This window comes from Anser anser (genome assembly GCF_964211835.1).
Source record: "Anser anser genome assembly, chromosome: 5".
Taxonomy (NCBI): Eukaryota; Metazoa; Chordata; class Aves; order Anseriformes; family Anatidae; genus Anser; species Anser anser.
Window position 1 is genome coordinate 54,673,839 of NC_139725.1, and position 21,992 is coordinate 54,695,830.

At 40.2% G+C, this 21,992-nt stretch overlaps 2 protein-coding genes across 7 annotated transcripts in view; one reads left to right on the forward strand and one right to left on the reverse strand.

Annotated features, from left to right (window-relative positions):
* Positions 1 to 21,992, reverse strand: part of BEGAIN (brain enriched guanylate kinase associated) — a 161,298-nt gene that overhangs the window by 15,018 nt on the left and 124,288 nt on the right. The window lies entirely within an intron of this gene.
* LOC310901092 (uncharacterized protein) overlaps positions 141 to 21,992 on the forward strand; it is a 275,956-nt gene continuing 254,104 nt past the window's right edge. For 2 of the 3 annotated variants that reach the window (XR_014585591.1, XR_014585592.1), the window contains exon 1: positions 141 to 21,867. The gene's annotated coding sequence lies outside the window, so the exon portion shown is untranslated. The remainder of the gene's footprint in view (positions 21,868 to 21,992) is intronic. The other variant, XR_014585590.1, reaches the window with a different exon arrangement.

Consider the following 21,992-nt stretch of genomic DNA (forward strand, 5'->3'; position numbering starts at 1 on the left):
TGTGTCACAGTTCCTTCTGAGCAAGGCACAATTTGAAATACAGTGTTTGAACCAAGGGGCCTCTTAGCTTGCTGGCAGTCTTAAATAGAAACCAGGGTGGTGCTGGGGATGACTAGTCCAGGGGCATATCTGACAAAGTAAACAAAACAAGAATGAGAAAATTGTGAGAAAACCTTTTTTTTTTTTTTCTTCTATTATAACTCCTTAAGTTAGCAGCTGTTCTATTTGCAATGCTTCCTCATAGACCATATGCATGACATATGTTTTATCAATTGACTCATAAAAAAGCAAAATATGGTTTAGATTTGCAGATATGACTGGATATTCTCTGCAGCAATTCATGATGTTAAGCATTACTGCATGTTAGTTTCTGCTCTGCAGATCTTCTTATGACAGATTACATGTTTGTGTACCTGCATGTTTATTGATGCTTTGGAGCTATGTGAGTTTGTATGTGAGTTCAGAGCCCAGCTATAGATATCCCCTACTCACACACACTTGCACCCAGGGGCAAAACCTGTAATGAAAACTGTGAGCTAACAAGATGAGAACAAGACATAAGAATAGTGAAATAATTTTCAAAGCGATAAAACTGTGCCAGCTGAAGCCAGTTCGTGACTTGAACCTCGGGGTATAGGTATTTTGGTACTGACCATTGCTCGATAACACCCTTCAATGCCTCTTGCATTTTTTTTTACTTCTTTGCATAATAGTCTTATTATTTTGTTTTAATGGCAAAATAAGTATCCAAAGGAGCTATTTTCTTACAGACTCACTGAATCCATGAGTCTGTTTAAGAATGTGCATGTTTATGAGCAACTAGAGAAAAAGAGCCAAATGTTTTTGTAATTTATTAGGCAATTCTTTGTCGAGTTACAAACAAAACTGCAGGAATCTGTAGGGTCTTATGCAGAGTCGGTGGCAGCACCCTGACTGCGTTTCAGGATGTGCCACTGCTTCATCTTTGCTTCCCACTGCAGTAATCCCCAGAACACTCATCCTTGTCTCAACACCTCTTCATAATGCTAATAAAGCCTGGCTTTCGGGAAAGCTGTTACATTATGGTAAGGAGTAATGACTAATTCATTATATTTATTCTATGGTATATTAGATATTTATTGAGAATGATTTTCTGTTTCGAAGCACAAGGCAAGGCTGCATTCTTCAGAGACAAATTTATGACATTAAGGGCTTTAAAATTCTCACTTTCCTGGGAAGGACAGAAAAAATACATTGTTGATGTATCTCGTGCCTGAGGCCTTACCTGTTGCAAAAAATGTATGTCATGTTGGAGTTCTTCCACTCAGAGAAGATAGTGGCAAGAGCATTGCAACATGATAGGCCCTTCTTATGACGAACACATAAGAAAAGGGAAACGACAGCTTAAGTTGGCTCAGAAATGGTCTAGATTGTATGCTGTTGCCATAGCTTAGGTTATTTTGATTTTATAATTTTATCTAGGAGACAATCAACATAATTAAAAAAGATTACATAATCACGGTGAAATGAAAGGGAATGGAAGATTCAGCTGAGCTACTGGTAAGGAACAAAACAATTTGCAAAGAGAAAAAGAATTGGTATGTGAATGGGTAGAAACGGAGAAGTACCATTACTTCAGATCACACCAGGTAGGCTCACCAGGCTTGGAGCTTGAAGCTGTCTCTCTAATGACTGTTTAGTGCTCAAAGTTTCTAGCCACACAGGTTCATCTGTGGAAACGGAGAAATTACTGGAGACAGGATATTGCTTAGACTCTACTTAAATGGACTGGGAAGAGAAAGATGTGTTAGTGTCTCTGAGTAAAAAGTAAAATGGCCCAGGAAAGAAAATGGGGAATTCTGGAATTTGGAATCTTATATTTATTCATATTATTTGCAGATAATTTTAATATGTAAATACATATTCATTGGAGTTAACTACCTAAGCAAGGGCAATTTCCCAACCTAGCAACAAAACTAAGGCTAGACTATTTACAGTACTTTGCTCTTTAACATTTTGTTCTGCTCTAGGAATTTTTAAATTTACATTTCCTGTCACCTTTTGACATCTTTTCTTAATAATTAGGTATGTAAAAGAAAAATGAATGTAATTGCTGTCTTAAAATAACTGTTTAGCTAAATGCTCTCTCGGGAGTTAACATAATTCCCTCTCAGAAAAGCTTGCTCTGACTGATCACACTCCTGTGGCAAGGCTGAATAGGCTCTGTAGGTTTATACTTGAGCTCGAGTGCTCAAATCTGTTCTTGTAGTGCAGATCCAGAATTGCATCCAAGTCCTGCTCGGTGGTGCCTGGCCAGCTGCAACAGGCTGCTTGCAGGCTGCCCTGCTCTCCCTGCAGTGCTTGCATGAGAGGATATCACGGTAATCAGGGTACTGGTCTTATTGCTGTGTTATTTTTATCATTTAGGTTTCTGTCTCTTGAATATCCTAGTTCATGTTTAGGGCTGACCCTTTTGTTGAAACGGATCCTTATAAACGTCATCATACAATATGTGTATGTCCTATATAATCTGCTCTTTTAATCTTTTAAAATTATTTAACCTACATTGAAACATCAGCTGAGATATTGATTGGAAAGTTTTGGTAAACTGGGTGAAAAATTGCAAATACAGTACAGGGAATGGTCACAATGTACTTGAGTCTCTTCAGTGTGAATTAGCCCCTCATGTTTTATTAAAAAATCTCTCTGCTATTTACTATGTAAAATCTCATGTTGGATAAAGATATTTAATTTTTTTTTCTCCAGTCATCCCCAGCTCCTTGATAACAATGTGAGAAAATCCCCATAATGTGTTTTCAAGGCAGAGGAGGGGAAGTTTATTAAAGTAAAATGCTCTGTTCAAATATCCAACACCTCAGACCTTGCTAAAGAAGTCTTTTTGGCAGCGTCCCAATTTGAACTGCCATAACCATGTATAATGACTATATTATACTGGGCAGGAACTCTTTATCAGGGAGTGTAGAGATAGGACAAGGAGTAACGGCTTTAAACTAAAAGATGGTAGGTTTAGATTAGATATAAGGAAGAAATTCTTTACTCAGAGGGTGGTGAGGCACTGGAACAGGTTGCTCAGGGAAGTTTTGGCTGCCCCATCCCTGGAGGCGTTCCAGGCCAGGCTGGATGGGGCTTTGGGCAACCTGGTCTGGTGGGAGGTGTCCCTGCCCATGGCAGGGGGCTGGAACTGGGTGATCCTTAAGGTCCCTTCCAACCCAAACCATTCTATGATTCTATTAAATAAATAATGTGAAAAAAGGTCTAAAAGATAAAAGAGTCATAATATAAATTGCCTCAGTAAAGAGAGAATTTTGCTTCCAGTCCAGCTAACACGTTACTCAAATCTCCGCTGCCTCCTAACAGAGCTTTCTGCACAAACCACCACGTTCTGCAAAACCACCGCTGTTTTGGTGGTGGTTGATGTATTGCTTTCTGACATGGTTTTAGCTGCAGAATTGCTGAGAAACCTTGGCTGGAGGGACAGGCAGGTGCATGCAAGAGCACACAATGGAAGTTTGCTGCATGGTGTGGTGACATGAGGCTTTGCTAGCCAAAGTCATATCTGATCCTTATAGCAGGGCCACTGTTTTTGCTGCCTTGTGTTTCAGGAATAAACTCTACTTGTATAAGGAAAGACTGCAGAATGGATCACTCAGAGTACTGATAAAGGTTTACTATAAAGGAAGTGCAACATTTCCTCCTCATCTGACTGCTGGAACAAAATCCAAAGAAAATTAAGTAAGGATACATCTTTATGAAAGGATCTGCTCCTACAAGCGGACAGGAAACCCACTGCTCTATGTTCTTTACTTTGCTGTTCAGGGTGGTCACCTGAACTGTTGTCTCCAGAGTTTGTATAGGTAAGAGAGGCTCTACTTTTTGGTCAAAAGAGATGTCACACCATTCTTCCATGTCATAAGGGGATTGCCATATGGATTGCCTGTCTTACTTGAGTTGACTATACTGTCCTCTGCCATTTCAGAGCTATGCAGTACCCCATCCAACTGTGCTGGCACAACTTTGTTGCCATACTGCAAGCAAGAGTGGTTAAAAATTACCATTTAAAATGGAATACAAACCAAAAATTCCTCACTTTGTTTCAGAGGGAGGTCTTTTAAGCTGTCTTTGCCACCAAGGAAGGAGTACATGGAGTCAATACATTTGGTACTTCTTTGTGGCGTTCAGAAATCTGGCCCACTCTCTGAATATTTTCCTTAGTACCTCAAGATTAAATTTTCTTTTACCCTAGAGCTTTGCAAAAATTTAAACACTGTGATTTTTTGATGTCATTTATCATAGCTATTCATATAGCTCCTAATAATATTGTCTCTAAGGTATTATTTTCACAGCAGCTTATAAATATTAATATCCTCTTCAAGGAGGCTAAGGCAGGCCTTCCCTTATTTATATGTCTAGAATGCTATTGTCCAAGTACAAGCCAGTCACCTGCCTGCCTTCCTTTAATCAGCTCAGAGATTTTTTCAAAGCATGATTTCCCCATTGTGTAGTGATTGTTTTGAGAATTGTCAGAGAGCAGCTCTCCAACTGTGCCTGCTTCTCTCCGCTGGCTGTTGGAGTTGCTAAGGGTGAAAACGGTTCAGACATGTACATGCTAAATAGACATCTTGCTTTTAGATACATAAAACTAGGTAAAACGAAGCTTTATGAGCTAGGTGCCATACAAATCCTGTTTGATAGAGGTGAGAGCTGAGTCCTTATCTCCCAAGAGGTAACTCCTTTAGCTCATGAGAGGCTTTCTTCTCTGGGTCTGTAACTGCCCTTGGGGGACAGTGTGAAGGCAATGTGCATCTCATGTGAATTTAAATGAGACAGGTTTTCAGTAAGTTGATTCGAAGTGACTTGTTGCCATATCGGTTTTGGTGAGAAAACCTCAAGAAATGGAGCATGTGCTACTTCCCTGGAAAACAGCAGCTCTGTGCCTCTGCATTTGCAAACACATTGCTCTTCCCCAATTGAATCAGTCAAATCAGCTGAAATCAGTGTAGTCATCCTTCTTGTTTAGTCTGATTAAAAGCTGTCTGGTATTTAGTATTGCCTCCATGTGAAGACATTTATACAAGTCAGTCTCTTTTTGCCACACTAGTGAGCTTTTTTAGTCTGTTGCTGAACCAGCTTCTTTACTTCTCAATCTTACTTTTCAGTTGTCAGTCAGTTTGAGTGATTTTCAACACCCTTTTAATAAATTAAATAGCCGAACTTCATCCACTGACTTCAAACTGGATTTCCCCTTGTCTGAAACTGTGGTAAAATCATCATTCTTCTCTAATCACTTTTTTCATGCTTGTACAAATACTATTTTTTTTTTTGTCTCTGTTACGGGATACTGCTGGGAGCTCATGTTCAATTGTTCAACCAGTCTGACTTTCAGAGTTACTGACCTTTCCTGTCATTACTTTCCAGAATACAGTGCCCTCCTTTTGACTCCCCTTCCCTGTTTTTTGGATGTGGCCTGCAGAGAAATTTCATAGATTTTGTGCTTCTGCTTGTCCATGGAAAACATATTTTGACTGAATGGGCACAGCGTATGAAAGGTACAGGTCATTCTGCATGATTTACTTATCACTATTTAACAATGTAGTTAATCCTTATCTCAATTTATCAACCATTATAACGTTTTTACTTTTAGGATGCGGTTGAAAACATTGATGAATGCTGAGAACTCTCAAAAGACTTTATCATAATGGAAATACCCCAGTGCTTGCTATTCTTTGAGGTGGCTTTTAAACATTTTGCAACCTATCTACTGATGGCTTTTGCTGTTGCATGATGTAGTTTTTAGTGAGAATCCTGTACGTGGTACTTGCCATGACTTACTCAAGTTCAAATATATCTACTTGATTGACTTTGCTAAAGAAAGTGTGATTTATTTAACAATTTTTCATATAAAACATCTGGGCTTCCATTATTTATACCCTCGTGATTTAATTTTCCAGTAGCTGAACCTCATAAAAAATCACTTTATGTTTTGTTTAACGTCTATTTACCTCGTTCTGCACTTGACCTCTTAGATGTTGGTACAGACATTTTTTTTCAACTACTCAGAATTATCCCAACATTCAAGACTCATTTAAAATAAACATCAGCTGAAGACATTAATATGTATTTTTAATTCAGCTTGGAATAAAAAGCTGAGAATCTGCTCAGCCAGTTGTTTTAGAACTTATGTGGAAGCTTGTGTAGGCTGCTATTTTTAAAAAATATATGTTTTTGTGAGCATTCCCTAAGATGTATTGCTCAAAATTGTCTGTAGTTTCCATCGAATTTAGAAGTTGGGTTGCAATCAGCTTAAAACAAAGAATGACACAAGAGTTCTGCCTCCCGCTGAGAGCAGCTGAGTGAAGAGGGGAAGATGCTCAGACACTCTTTGGCCCGTGTCGCAAGGCAAGGACTTGAAGTGGCATGAAATGCCCACTATGTCAGAAGGAGACATCTTCTGGCACAGGCAGCAAAAGCCCCAGGGAACCTGTGACAGTGGCCTTGCAAGGCTGGTGTAAAAAGCACCTGACAGTGATTGTGTAGTCAGCAGGGAGCTGAGTCACATTTGGACACCACAGGGCCACTGAAACAAAATGATGTGGGGAGGGGTGGGATGGACTCTGCTCAGGATTGTTGTCCCTGAGCTTCCAGTTACCCTAACAGCAGAAGGATTTAGTACATCTCTGTGTAGTTTACACAGTAATTTTGAAAAATTCTTTTTCATCAGAGACAGAAACGTTGTCTGTAATGAGCGTTCAGTCTCACCTTAACACACGAGATCCCTTTTTTCAACTGTGCTGTTTGTCTAGTGACATTTCTCTGAAAGTTAATTAGTGCTTATAACTGATTAATTTGCTTTCAGACACAACCCTCTGGGGAAAAAAAAAAAAGCCCCCCCCCCCCCAACAAACAAACAAACAGGCACCAAACAGAAACCATATTAAAACAAATTGTTTTCAATGTGTTCATTTGATGATTTGTTTTTTCTCTTCTCTAAGGGATGGTCCTTCAGTCTTGGATGCTGAAATCATTGGACAGCAATGTCCTTCCTGCCAAGGGAGTATGAAAGGCCCTCAGAGCTTGGTATGTAAACTGTCCTCTGGCACTTAGAAAATGAGATTTAGATGCCTTAACCAAATCCTCTCTCACCGTGAAGGATAAGGTCTTATTGGCTTATGTGAAAGGTAGAAACTGGGCAGGATGTTGGTCCCCTGAACCAGTCAGAAAAAGAAGAAAAATGAATAGACTTGTGCTTAGGATCAGCGCTGCTTGATCTTAGAAAAAACATTAGGGAGACTTTTTTTTTTTTTTTTTTTTTTTAAATCATAAAGTTTGGGAAAGGAAATATCAGAGAATTCCCACACAAAATTGAAGGCTGGAGGCAAGGCCCAAAAGCACCACTCCAGACAACTCTCTATCCTTCTCCAATCTCTGCCCTGCTCTATCTTGCTTTCAGTCCCATTCCTTTCACCTTCCACCTCACATGTTGGACAGAAGTATTTCTGTGGGAATAATTTTAAAGACTTTTTTCATCTAATTAGTCTGACTTCATCTTAAAGTCTTGGTTTGTGACTATTGGCTTTTGTTTTCCTTGCATTTTCACATTGTTCTACTTGAAGGATGGATGTATCATCTACACAATGTGGTACATTGCATGTACTACTTATCTTCAAAATTGACATCTACTTTACTGGTCCTTTTCAAAGGCTTCCTGTCATATTTATTTTATTTTTATTTTATTTTATTTTATTTTATTTTATTTTATTTTATTTTATTTTATTTTATTTTATTTTATTTTATTTTATTTTATTTTATTTTATTGTTTTAATTTTTGCTTTAAGAGTAGAAATATAATTTGGCTTTCAGCTACCAAGGTCTGTTTATTGAGAGAAATGGTGTTAATGTGGAAGGACATTGAAGAGTTGAGTTGATTCTCATTAGTGATAATAAATTGTCAAGTCTTTAGACAAAATTTCTGATTGCCAAAAGGGCTCTTTTATCTTAAATTTTTTAGCTCTAGCTTTTAATCTTAACAAACATCCTGTTCTGCTCTGCCACTCCAGAAAAAGAAAATGAATACTGTCCCCATGTGTGAATATATTTGAGGCAAATAAGAGGCCAAACTCCAGGTAACCTGACAGATAGACAACAATGTTGGATGTCTCTGCTCTAGTCCCAAGGTTCAGCAGAAGTCATAGGAGTCATTCTTAAAATTGAGAAGGTCAAGTTCTGGATCAAAGCTTATTTATTTCCTCTTCTCTAACCTTCTACGGTAAGGAAAACTCTTGACATGTTCCAGAATCTAGCTTCAGTAAATGGCTTAAAGCGATCAGCAGAAGTACAGCATGGTTCCCTCTCAATTTACTTGCTATAGCTGTGGGGAAAAAAAAATCTTAATATAGGCATTTTGAAATATGTTAAAGTATAATTTAATACAGGTAAGGTAATACAGGTAATAATAAACTCTCATTGTTGGCAGTGGAAGTCCTATTTAAACTTCCTAACAGCCTGTGCTGCTCATGGTGATAAAACTAGGGAAGTACAGAAACATTTCCTATTGCTCTGGCATGATTTCAAAGTCCATATTTTTCTAGCAGATTAAACACAGGAGGTTGTTTCTAAGCAATGTCTTAATTGCCATTTGATAGTTAACAAAAATGCAACTTAAGAGCTGGCATGAGGTGTCACATCAGATTTTAGGTCCTCTAGATCTGTCTTGTGTGAAAATCCAGGCATTCATAATTGTGGCCAACACAGTCAAAGCAACATATTTTTTATAGGTTTTCCATGCCAGCAAAAAGACCAATGTGGTTCACTCATCTGATCCATCTAGCTCATGCCATAAACATTTCAATTAGCAATTCCCGTGTTCGAAGAATCATTATTATTTCTATTGGTAACTGCTTGAAGATCCTGCAGAAAGCTGGCTAACTTTTCATGAGATGCTTGTTGGCTAGCTGAAGAAGGCTGAGTCTGCGCTTGCCCCCTGTGTGCCCTGGAGCAGAAAGAACCACGCCAGAGGTGTCTCATTGCTCCACATAGCTGAAGGTCATTAACAGAGCAGCCTGTCTGCTGCTTGGGTTTGGCATTTTGTGCAAGCTTTTAACTGTGTTGGGCTGCTCTGAATGGCCACGTGAGTCTGTCTGGTCTTCCTTGGGAAAGCCTTGACAGCAGTCAGCTCTCTTCAGCCTCAGTGAGAAGAAGCCCAGAGTCAGGGAATTGACATGAGAGGTGTGAGGAATGCGGAAGAAAGAGAAAAATGGTAGTCAAATGGTGAGATGTTTAAACTGTACAACATGTTAATTGTCACTATTTATCACTGTCAAGTGACCATAGACCTGTTAGAAGTTTAGAATTGAAAGCCTTAATGTATTCTTTATAGGAACAAAAGCTCCTGAATTATGCAACAGCCTGAAATGTTCCTACCACAGGTGACTCAGCTTCTCTATGCATTATTTAAAGAGTCGTATGATATCAGTCTGCTGCTATGTAGCTGCAATTTATACTGCACTTTTTCACTGGATTTTTTTTTACAAATCCCTACTTCTAACTGCAATCATGGAAAACAGTCCTACTAATGGACTTCTGCAGTGTGCATTCATTTTCATTTAAGTTTGTGGCTGTCTCCAGCAGTATTTTAAATATATAAGAGAACTGATGGTGACTTTTCTAATTCTGGAGAATGAAAACAGGAATCTTATTTGCATTTCTAATCTGAGAAAAGACATTTCAAGAGCATCTAATCTCTGTGCTAGGAGATTGTCTGGAAGATGTGAAGCAGCATCAGAACAGGAGGTTAAGACGTTCAAGTGTTCTGTGAGCAGGAAGGAGGAGGTGGAAGCAGCTCATTGCAAGTATTTAAACTAACTGTCAAGACAGAGACCTACACCCTGACCCAGGTTGGGGGTTTAATTTTAATATGATGCAGACGAAGAAAAAAAGTTTGAGTTATGAATTCTCTTCAGGCTTCAATCAGAAAACCACTGAACGGAAACCACACATCTTATATCACTTCAACATCTCCTCCACCTCTGAAAGACGCATATTACTTTGGTTGCTATTCTTGTAGTGTTACTTAAATATAGTGTCCTGAATATTTAATAATATGAAGGGATTCCATCTCAGGTGATTTTCCGTTATTCATGCGTTGCTAAAAAATTTTCCTCAGATTACCACTATAAAAACTCTATTATGTATTTGAAAATGCAGTGGACAAAACTGAGTTTTCAGAAAGAATTGGTTTTCCAGGCTTAAATCTGAAAAGCATTACTCATGCTCATGACATGAATGAGATGCACAACATTTCTTTTAAAAGAGGATTTAAATCCAATAATCTCCTTGGGAAATATTATAGTTGCAAATCAGAAATGATGAGAGAACCATTTTATGATCATACCTCTTATTGTGTGAGGATAAACAGGAATTTCCAAAATGAAGAGCCAAGTGGTGGTGGTAGGAGGGGGGATGTGGGGAGGAAGAGATGGGGATGGCAGTAAAATCTCTCCTGCCTGAACCTTTTTGTAATACTGATGTTAATTTCCCTTCTCTCCCAAATCTCATTTTTAAAGTGACTTTTCAGTTCTCTTGATAATGGGGAAGAAAAAATGATGATTATTTCTACAGTGATTGAAAAGGCTGCCACCTCCTGACTACTGGGAAGAACTGATGTTAGGAGTCAGAATTGAAAATTGAGTCAGAATAGAAAATTTGTTAATTTTTCATCTGCTTAACTACATGCAACAGTACTTCTTAATGATATTTACTATCAGGACCAATTCTTAAAATTACTCTAAGTTACTCTGTACGTTAACTCTGTGCAGGACTCTGAAAGCTGCTCTGTTTTGGCATTTCTAAATCTGAAATACAAGGCTTAACAAGTACTAAATATGCTCCTGTTCCCTCAGGTTGAACACAACCTATCAATTTTAGTAATAAAATCTGGAAAATGAATGGCCTTAGAGTGCTGGGAAGCTACTTAATGCTCCTACCTTCTCAATTGCTTGCTGAGATCAGGATAAGTAAAATGCATTTTGCCTTTTATGACAAATTAAAAATAACGTCAATTATAACAGTAAAACTGGAAGAAAAAATGCAGGTGCATGTGCTGTTAGGCATATAAAAGCACTGCAAGGGTGAGTGCTCACCGAAATGAATACAAATATACCACAAGATGTTACTGCATTCCCCAATGTTGAAGCAGTGCCTGGAAGCCTCATTCATGGAACAAGAGCCTGTACCAAAAAAAGAGGAAAAATGAAGAGATCCCAACATCAGAGGGATAACTGTAGGCCTCAAGGCCTGAGACATACTTGAGCTAGATTGTATGTTCTTGTATAAAGTTGCATGGTTTTGTTAGAGAACATGTTAGGACTCATGCTGTTACATTTTCATCATCCCTTTGGATTCATTCTTAAAAGATGACTGTTGCCAAAGACACAAATCTCAGTCTCTTCAACTGGTGGAAAATTTGGCATGTTTCTCACACTTGCCAGACATGAACGGGGAATTGCACACAGCTGATACAAACAGATTCAGGAGACTCCTAAAACAGCTTGATAACTTCTTGCTACAGGTACTAAAGTAAGGGAGCCAGCTAGGAAAGTGCCCTCCTAGATCTGTTACTTTTGAGCATAGAGGGTCTCACGGGTGAAGTGGAGATTAGTGGCCATCTTGGCCATAGTGACCATGAAGTAGTCGAGTTCAAAATCTTTGGTGATAGGAAGAAAACTGCCACCAAAACTTCAACCATGGATTTGGGAAGAGCAGACTTCAGGCTGCTCAGGTAACTAGTTAGTAAGGTCCCCTGGGAAACTGCTTTTAAACACATCAGGGTCTGTCAGTACTGCTGTTTCTAAGTATCACCTCTTAAGAACATAGGAACAGGCAATTCCAAAGTGTTGGAAGTCAAGCAGATGGGGCAGAAGGTCAGCTTAGCTAAGCAGGGATCTTCTTTTAGAGCTTAGGTGGAAAAAGAAAGTGTATGGCTACTGGAAGAAAGGTTGGGCAAGATGGGAGGACTACAGAGATGCTGTTCACCATTGTAGAGAGAAAATTTGTGTGGCCAAAGCTCAATTAGAATTGATTAGAAACTGTGGGGGACAATAAAAAGTTTTTTTTTTTTAATTTTTTTTTTTTTTTAATATGTTAGCAGCAAAAGAAGGGCCACAGAAAACTTGATGGGGATGGTCACCTCACAAACAGGGACACAGACAAAGCAGAGATGTTTAATACCTTCTTCACCACTGTCTTCAGCACCAACGATAGGCTCTGGAACCTCAGGTGCCCTGAGTTGGAGGACTGTGACTGCGGTAATGATATACTCCCAGCCGACCCCGAGCTTGTGTGGGATTTGCTGCTCCAGCTGGATGCATGTAAGTCTATGGAGCCCAATGGAATTCCTCCCAGGGTACACAGAGAGCAGGCTGATGTCATTGTGTAATCTCTCTCAATTATTTTTCGGAGGTCTTGGGAATCTAGACAGGTCCCAGTCGACTGGAAGCTGGCAACAATATCACCAACAATATGAAGTTAAATAAGAGCAAGTTCCAAATTCTGCACCTGGGAAGAGGCAGCCCTGGATACATGTACAGACTGGGGATTGAGAGGCTGGAAAGCAGCCCTGCAGAAGGCGATCTGGGGGTTTTGATGTATTGAGTTTAGGTGGCAAGGTTTTGGTAGGGGCAGCTGCAGGGGTGGCCTCTGTGAGAAAAGCTCAGAAACTGCCCCATGGTAGATAACGGCAAGTTCCAGCTGGCTCCAAAGGGACTTGCTGCTGGCCAGAGCCGAGCCGATAAGTGATGTTTTTTGTGCCTCTGTGACAGCAGATTTAAGAAAAGGAAAAACCTGCTGCACAACAGCAGCTGGGAAAGTGAGGAGTGAGAAGCTGTGCTTCAGACCCCAAGGTCAGTGCAGAAGGAGGGCAGGAGGTGCTCCAGGCACGCAGCAGCAGTTCCCCCGCAGCCTGTGGAGAGGCCCCTGGTGGAGCAGGCTGTCCCCCTGCAGCCCATGGGTCCCACACGGAGCAGATCTCCACGCTGCAGCCCGTGGAGGAGCCCCCGGTGGAGCAGGTGGATGTGGCCTGGAGGAGGCTGCGGCCCATGGAGAGCCCCCGCAGGAGCAGGCCCCGGGCCGGAGCTGCAGCCCGTGGAGAGGAGCCCATGCAGGAGCAGGGGTCTGGGGGGAGCTGCCGCCCGTGGGGGACCCGTGCTGGAGCAGTTTGCTCCTGGGGGATGGACCCCGTGGTACGGAGCCATGGGGGAGCAGTTCTTGGAAAGCTGCTGCCTGTAGGAAGCCCACTCAGGATCAGTTTGGGAAGGATGGCATCCCGTGGGAGGGACCCCACGTGGAGCAGGGGCAGAGAGGGACTGTGAAGGAGCAGCAGAGACAAAGTGTTAGAGACTGCCTGCAGCCCCCGTTCCCATTCTGGGGTGCCGCTTCGGTGGAGGACGTAGAAAAGGGTGGATGGGGGGAAGGTGCTTTTAGTATCTCACTGCTTTAGCTTGTTAGTAATAGGCAATAAATTACATTAATCTCTCTATGCTGAGTCTGTTTTGTCCGTGATGATAATTGTTGAGTGATCTTCTTGTCCTTATCTCAACCCTTGACACATTTTCATTGTGTTTTCTCCCCCTTTCCCTTTAAGGAGGGAGAGCAAGAGAGTGGTTGTGGTGGAGCTCAGCTGCCTAGTTGAGTAAAACCACCACATTTGGTCAACAGCAAGTTGAACACGAGCCAGCAGTGTGCCCTGGCAGCCAAAAGGGACAATCATACGCTGGGGAGCATTAGGCACAGCATCGCTAGCTGGTTGAGGGGAAAGATTTTCCTGCTCTACTCTGTGCCGGTGTGGCCTCACCTTGAGTAGTCTTGGGCACCTCAAAATATAAAAAAAGACATAAAACTATTAGAGAGTGTCCAAAGGAGGGCTGTGAAGACAGTGAAGGGTCTGGAGGGGAGGATGTATGAGGACAGCTGAGGTCCCTTGTTTTTTTCTGCCCAGAGCAGAGCAGGCTGAGGGGAGGCCTCATGGCGGCCTGCAGCTCCCTCACGAGGGGAGCGGAGGGGCAGGCGCTGAGCTCTGCTCTCTGGGGACAGCAACAGGACCCGAGGGAACGGCGTGGAGCTGGGACAGGGGAGGGTCAGGCTGGGTGTTAGGGAAAGGTTCTGCACCCAGTGGGTGATCAGGCACTGGGACAGGCTCCCCAGGGAGGTGGTCATGGCACCGAGCCTGACAGAGTTCAAGAAGCATTTGGACAACGCTCTCAGACACAGTGTCTGATTTTTGGGTGGTTCTGTGTGGAGCCAGGAGTTGGACTCAATGATCTTTGTGGGTCCCTTCCAACTCAGGATATTCTATGATTCTGTGTGTTTGCATATATATGTATACATGGTATACAGTGCTGAAAGTAAAGGAAAAAAAGCAGAGGTACGGTTTGAATTTTATTGATGGGTGTGGGCTGCTGCCTTGCACAGGAAATACTTTCATGGAGATACTGATGCTTACTTAAAATTATGGTTATATGGTGGTATTCAGATGACGAGAAATTACCTCTACTGCTCTATTTTAGACACCGATTTTTTGTCTTTATCTGGATATGATTCTGTATCAAAATTGAGTATGTTGGTAACTCACAATATATCCTCTTAGCTTTTGCCATTGCTTTGTTTTCTGTCCCCTGCCCTTTTTTTTTTTTTGTGAGAAAACAGCACGTTGCTTCTACCTTAGCCAGGCTGAGCCTGTTTTTCTTATCATATGATAAGAAAGAAATGAAAATGTCACCAGCTGCTGAAGAGTCAGCACACTCAGCTAGGTGTATCCAAGGACAAACGTTCTGTGGCTGTGGACCATTTCTGAAAATTTGACTTTTGTCTCTGTGAGGCATGAAGGGCTTTGAAAACCTGGCATGACACATAAACACATTGAATACAGGGCAATGCTGAGAAAATGCTCAGTTCACAAAGAGAAATGTTTGAGGCCAAGGATGCATTGGATTAGAAAGGACCCTGTGAGTTAATGAGTCCCTCTCCTTGCTATCGCAGGCAGCAGTGCTGGAAATCCTAATCATCAACTAATCATAGTCCAGCATAAATGTAACTGAGTGGTGGAGTTGCCCCTAATAAAAGTTGTTCTAGTCCTCTGGAGGTTTGTAACCTTTGTCTAATATTCAGGCTAAATTTCTTAATGGCTTGTGTCTAGCCATTTGTTATTGTAGCAGCTCTGTCTTTTAGTTTAAAAAGCTCTTAGCCTTTGCTGTGTACGTCATGATGAGTTTTTAGAAAGCAGTCAGAATCTCCAAAACCTTTATTCTCTTAGGCTAAACAAGCCAGCATCTTTTAATCTGATTTTGGAAGATAAATTCTTCGTTTCCTTGATTGTTGTAGTACTGTTACAGACTGGATTAATCTTCCCTGCATCTGGGTGCCCAGAGCTGCACATTGTGTTCCAAATGGCCTCATCATGGCCTTGCTCTTTAAAAATGCCTCGTGAGGGACATCTCAAACCAAATGACTTCCAGCGATGGTTGACTAATCAACCCAGAATTTTGCCACATCCAGGGGGCGATCCCTAATTTATAACAGATTTTTGTCATTAGTCTGAGGGCACAGGTTGTGTTGCCCATGGGTGGGTACATATCTGATCAAACTGTTGAAGCGCAGGGCCCTTGCTGCTTATTCAGTTGGAGTAATGCAGTTAGCTGCTCCAGGAGACTGCCTCATGTTCTAACTGATGTTGGAAGTGCCCATCTTTCCTGTTGACTACAGAAGGAACGTAGAGTTTTACGTTCCTAAATTGAGTTACTTGGTTAGGTGGGCTGCATCTGGTCAAAGGGCCTCACCTTGTAGTGCATGCTGCAAAATTTCATCTTGTTTCTATGACTTGGGGGCATCCATTCTCCTGTATGCTTCCCATTTTTGCATCACAGCAGCATGATGGCTAGAACTGATGTAGGACAACTGATCACTGATCTTAGTAGGAATGTATATTGTTTTTTTATGACCATAAAGCTGCATCTTTGGATTGAAATTGCAAGGTGTGTAACAGAACTTAGAAAATGTAGGGATTCACTTATTAGGTTTACAGTGCTATCCTCAGCATGTGACTATTCCAGGTCTATTTTTTCTTAGCATTTCTTATCCAGTTAAGCCCTTTCCTTAGGCATATCTGTCTGTCCTAATACACCAGGGATTAAACAAAGTATCTTTAAAACTCAAGACTGAGCTAAAAATCCTCCTGTGTAGGTAAGATCTGGAGCAGACTTACATGTCCTGCTGACATACAGCACATGCTGGCCACTGGGTTTCAAGTACTCATTTAACGTAAACCGTGGGTTACAGACAGTTGGTTGACAGCTCATTTGTCTAGAGGTTTAATTGCTCTGGTGTGCTTACTTGCATTCTCTCTCCTCTCTCTCTCTCCCCACTCCCTCCTCCTTTCCAGTGACATTAAAACTAGCACCTTGGAGATCCGTATTTGATAACCCACCCAAACATCAGTGAGATGTGTTTGATTTCTTTCACAGTTTATGTCATGGGATGTTTAGTTGAAGGTAATTTTAGCTGCTTGAACCATGTTAAAGGAGGGCTGGGATTTCAACTATCCTTGTAGGAACTAATTAATAGGTCATAAACATGTCACTGGAAGCAAATGTTTACCCTTAATTTTGAAAAGAAGGTAAATTAGGAGTTTTTTTTACATCCTCATAGGAGGAAAACAATCTGCTGCAACACCAGTTCCATGTACCTCTTAATTAGGTTATTTAATCAGGATGCTTTTGATCTGAACATTATTGTTCTGTATTGCAGTCCAGAGGGACTGATCAGTCTGAGATTCAACTTCCCATAGATAACCAGCAGCACTTGGCTGCAAAGCAGGTTGATCTCTTAAACTACCTGGAAAATTCTCTTAAGAGCTGCCTCAGAACACGGGGATTAATCTTGACCATGTATTTCATCTCCATTTCAATTATTTAACTGTTTGCTCACTGGAAAAGAAAATAATAAAACTTTATGGCCATTCTGAAGGGCATTTAGTTCTTTTTTAGACGTCTGTGCATTTCAAGCACACAGGAACTTATGAAGAATACAAGCTGGTGATTTAAATAGGGTTGTGGGAATAGCGCTGGGAAAGGCTGAACAAATAAAATGGAACTAGTGCATTCATCATTTTAATGGCATTTAGCTTGCCTCATAAAGAAAGTGGCAGCTTTTATTGCTCTTACAAGGACTTATGCCACTATTAAAGAATGATGCTTCAGCTTCTTCTGTTCTGAATTGTGGAGTGTGACAAACCCCAGTGGACTCAATTCCATTTACTACTTAGTACCTAAATACTAACTAATAAAGCAAAGTGGAATGTCAGTGTTTGGAAACAGCAATTACAATATTTAAAATTTGATGGCAGGGAGAAGAGTAATGCCTTAAGTAAAAATGTTTTGCTTGGCATGTTGAGCTCTTAGATGTTTCCAGATTCAAATCTGTTGACTTTTATGACTTCATGTTGTGTTAAAACACAAAGGTGTGATAGGATTAAAGCTTCATCAAAACCTGACTCCTGCTCTAAAAAGCTTAGGTGCTGGGACTCCCAGTCACTGTGGAAAAATCTTGCTGGATACACTCTTAACTCATCCTAAGCCTGCCACTGATTTTCACCTAATCTCTAAAAACTGAGCTTTTATACTAAAGTGGCAAAGCGTTTAGGCTTCCCCAGATTCAGGACTTATGCTACAAAAATGAAAGATGAGAGAGAGGTAAAATCCCTGTTTGTGCCCCAAAATGTCATTTCAGAAATGTTTCCAGGAAACATCAGGCCAGATAGCTCCTGCATGCTTCTACCTTATGAAATGGTATCTCTGGGTTTCTGATGTGTTCTGTAGTCTATTTTTGTTCTGAATCACTGCTATACCTCATGGGATCTGTTGTTCATTCAGGGCAGATGGTGTAGAGAAGTCAGAGAGACAAGGACCCAAATGACAAATCCATGAGATGCTTTGATGCCATTTCTGACACAGAATTCAGCTGAGTTTGTGGTTACAAAACAAGCACCTTTCCATTTTTTTCTAAATGAAAAGATGAAGTTTGCCCTTAAAAATCTGTCACTGAGGAAAAATAATCCAACATCATCATTTTGGTGATCGAACATCAGGTTGGGTAATTTTTCACTGAGAAAGAGTTAAAACAAAACCTTCTACCAGACTTGTAGAAGGCTTTACAGGCTTCTCTTCTACCATTCTACTAAGCTATTGTTATCCATTCCTGCAGAGAGCATTGTTAGCGTCTGGACTTTCTTAAATCAAACTCTGATCAGTCTTCACTAATACCTTTACTCTTGTGTTTCCTCTTGCAAATGGTCAAGGATAGCTACTAACTGACTACTGAGTCTCCGTGGGTATAATTTGGCATAAAATTTTGCTAATGGGTTAGGTAGAAAAGAATAGAGCAGGAAAAGCTGTGAGAGGTGGATATAAAAATATCCTGGTAAGGATAACCATGAAGGAATGAAATAAAAGCTGTTCCTATGAAATGAGAGCTGTTCCTCTGTCAGATTTATTTTGTTTTCATGGTTTACTCCTCTGACTTATAGGTAGCATCAGCTTACACTTTCCAAGCTAAATATTTTACTGAGACCAATAAAAGGTCTAAACAACACAAAAATTGTACTAGTCAGGCCAGAGGTGCATCTAACCTACAACTTGTTTGAGAGCAGAGGTACCCAGAGAAGTGTATAAGAACAGAGCAAGCACCGTCATACTTTCCTAGAATATCCACCCAGCCTCTAGCAATTCACAGTTTAAGCACTTCCTCACTTACAGGTGATACTATTTCAAAGGAGATTTTATTGTATGGACTTGTCTTATCACTTTCTTAATCCAGGTGTGATTTTAGCACCCATAATACCCTCTGGCAGGAAAACTTACAGTTTAACTAGATGCTGTGTGAGCAAGTGCCTTCCTTTTTTTGGTTTGAATCTGCCACTTGCTACAGCTATTTGATGCCCTTCAGTTCTTTTATTATCTAGGGTAAGAAATCATTCGTGTTTTCTTTACCTTGATGCCTGTGGCTTTTGAGATGCCTTTCCTGGGATTCTACTCTCTGCCATTTACTCCACATATTGAAGAGTCCTGTCTGTGTGTTTGCACTTTTTATGTGGAATGTGCTCAAAATTTTTCTCCTCCTGTTGCTATTTGCTGTTATTATTATTATTTTTTTTTCTATTTCTCCTATATCTATTTTTAGGTGGACAAACCTAAACTGCATACAGCTTGTGCATCATTGGATTGTACTATGGCATAAAGATGTTCTTATTCTGTTCTTTAACCCTTTATAATATACAGAATAGTTTTAAGCTGTTGTTTTCTTAGAAATATATGTTATAACTCAAAACCCTGTGTGGTAACAGCTAGTTCAGAATCTCCTGGGGCTCGTGTGAGGTTGGAGATGGGTTTCTGATATGCTGTCATTCACTCTGCTCTGAAATCCTTTGGTGGATTGTCACAATCTCCTCTTACCCCCACAGCCCTGAGTAGCTCACTGCCATCAGTGAATGCTCTCATTGCACCAGTGCTCTGCCTTTTATAGGTCTTCTCTGAACATGCGCAGGCCAGAGATCAGATCTGCCTTTCATTTTTCTTCATTCACAAAATGGACTATTTATACTTAACGTTTCATTTCACACCTTTTAGTATCTCTTAGCAATAGTCAAATATTAATTTGTAACCAGCATTGTCTGTTATACCATAATCTAAATTTAACCCCACATCTCTTCTATACCTCTTCTATGTAGAAATTATGTTTATGGTGCAGCAGGTTTATAACAATAACAAATTCAATGTCATTATTCTGGTTGCCAGTAAGCACTGGCAGGGACCTATCTTGACTTCCACATCACGTATTTCTGGTGCAGGCAATTAGAAATAATGAGTATAAAGATATGAATCTAGAGTTAGCTGGTTTGTTTAGACATGCAGTTCAATCCCACCTATCCCTGAAAATGTGTATTTTTTTTTTTGAAGATGTTTTGTCTTTAGCTGTCAGAGACCACTTGGAAAGCTAAGGTTATGACATTGATCCTGGATCCACCACTGTTATCTATGTGGTATCCTGTTCTGATTAAGGATGTGTACTGCCAACTCGAAAGCTTTAATTTTCATGTTTTGCTTAGTGTTTGGTTGGAGAAGAAGTAGGAATAATTGTCTGTAATAATGGACTGTTCATGCCTGCGAAGTAAAATGAACACATTTATGGGCTCACTTCCTTCTGTTGTTGGTGCAGACTGCTTTATTCAAACTGATTTGCAGGGGAAGCTTATCTCTAGGTTCTGGCTGTGAAAGGAAAAGTAAATAAGCCTAAGCAATTAGAGTAATGTTCACGCAGGTGCAAAGAGCCTGCACAAAGCTCTATTTACTCTTGCCTTCAAGCCCCTTTAATCATCATTGCGGAGCTTAAGCTATACATGAGGCTTTTGTGTGGTGCATTTCCCACATAGAATATTGAGTGGTTCTATTTCACTATAGAAATCCTCAGTCCTAAAGACATATCTGGTACCAAAATAGCTCTGAGCATCTTCTCAGTCCTTGATGGAATGAGGCACTTAAGTAATGAGTGGACAAGCTGTAGAGTCTCCAAGGGTATTCAAAGGTTTATAGTACTGCTTAGTAGCACTGTAAAAAATAAATAAATTCTGATGTATGTAATTCTACAAATAGATAAAGGCAGCAACTATAAAATGCTGGGAAACAAAGACCCCTGAAACACATCAGCAGTAACCTGGTAATTATCTGCTCATCTAATGAAGTGTAAACCCCCATGGAAATCAATATACTACTGGCATTGTCTTTTCTGTAATTTAATATTTTTTATAATTCTGTTTTCTTTGATAATGGAGTCTCCTTTCTTTTGCTTGCCCTACCGCCACTTTAAAATTGAGCAGTTAAAACTGTGTTTCAAGGATTTCCCCCAAAAAGCTTTATTTATGTTGGTGAAATTCACAATAACTGCTTATTTCTTTCTCTTGTGGTGCATCCTAAAATACCAAAGCAAAAAGTGAGTGATTTATCTGTTTAGGTTTACATTAGTGATGGCCTGAGGGGATAATTTCAGGCAGAAATTCTATAATATTTTCTACAGCAAAGCTCTTGCTTTAAGGGCAGAAAAATCACAAGGCTGTTGAACTGATGCTTCTATTCTCTGGTAGTCTACAACAAAAGAGCAATTTCAGCCCATTTAATAAGAAAAGATTCAAGTATAAATATTTGAGCAATGTGTATTTTATTTTTGGATGAAGGATTTGTAAAATTATCTGAGTCATAGATTTTAGGGTTTAAAGATAATGATAAATCAGCTAATATAATCTCATTTATAAATCAGTTCACTGAATTCATCTTGCACTAAGACCAATAATATGTTTTGACTAAGGAACATCTATAAAGTATGCAAATTTACTTGTACCTCCTATCAGAATAACGCGTTTTTTTTTCCTCTTTCCTCAAAGCATGAATGATCTCAGATACCAGGCTTATTGATAGCTGAAAATTTGGATCATTTATTAATCACTACCTTGGTCAGTTTTCAGACTTTGCTCCCATCTGCTACCACATCTCTCATCAGTTTTATTCTCTTTTGCATATTCTCTCTGCACATCTGTTTTTCCCTTGGTGTCTTTTCCACCCAGGCTGACAGGATAACATTTATTTATTTATTTATTTATTTATCCTCCCAGCCAAGATATTACAGGACGAAGAGAGGAGAGCACTATTAAAAGCTGGAGCTGGAGAAATGAGAGAGAATAGCCACCATAAAAATCTGACTTTTTATTCACCTCTTCCTTCTGGAAATTGGAGGCCAGTCTCATGTCTGGGTGACAAAACTTGCCCAAGCATTATGGTAGGTCAAATTAATTTTTACAGTAGCAGTAAATTCCTGGCAAAGGGAAGTGTTGAGGAAGCAAACTGAAAGGAATTATTTGCATTTTGAAGCTGACAGGGTGAAGGATGAGATCTCTGTGAATC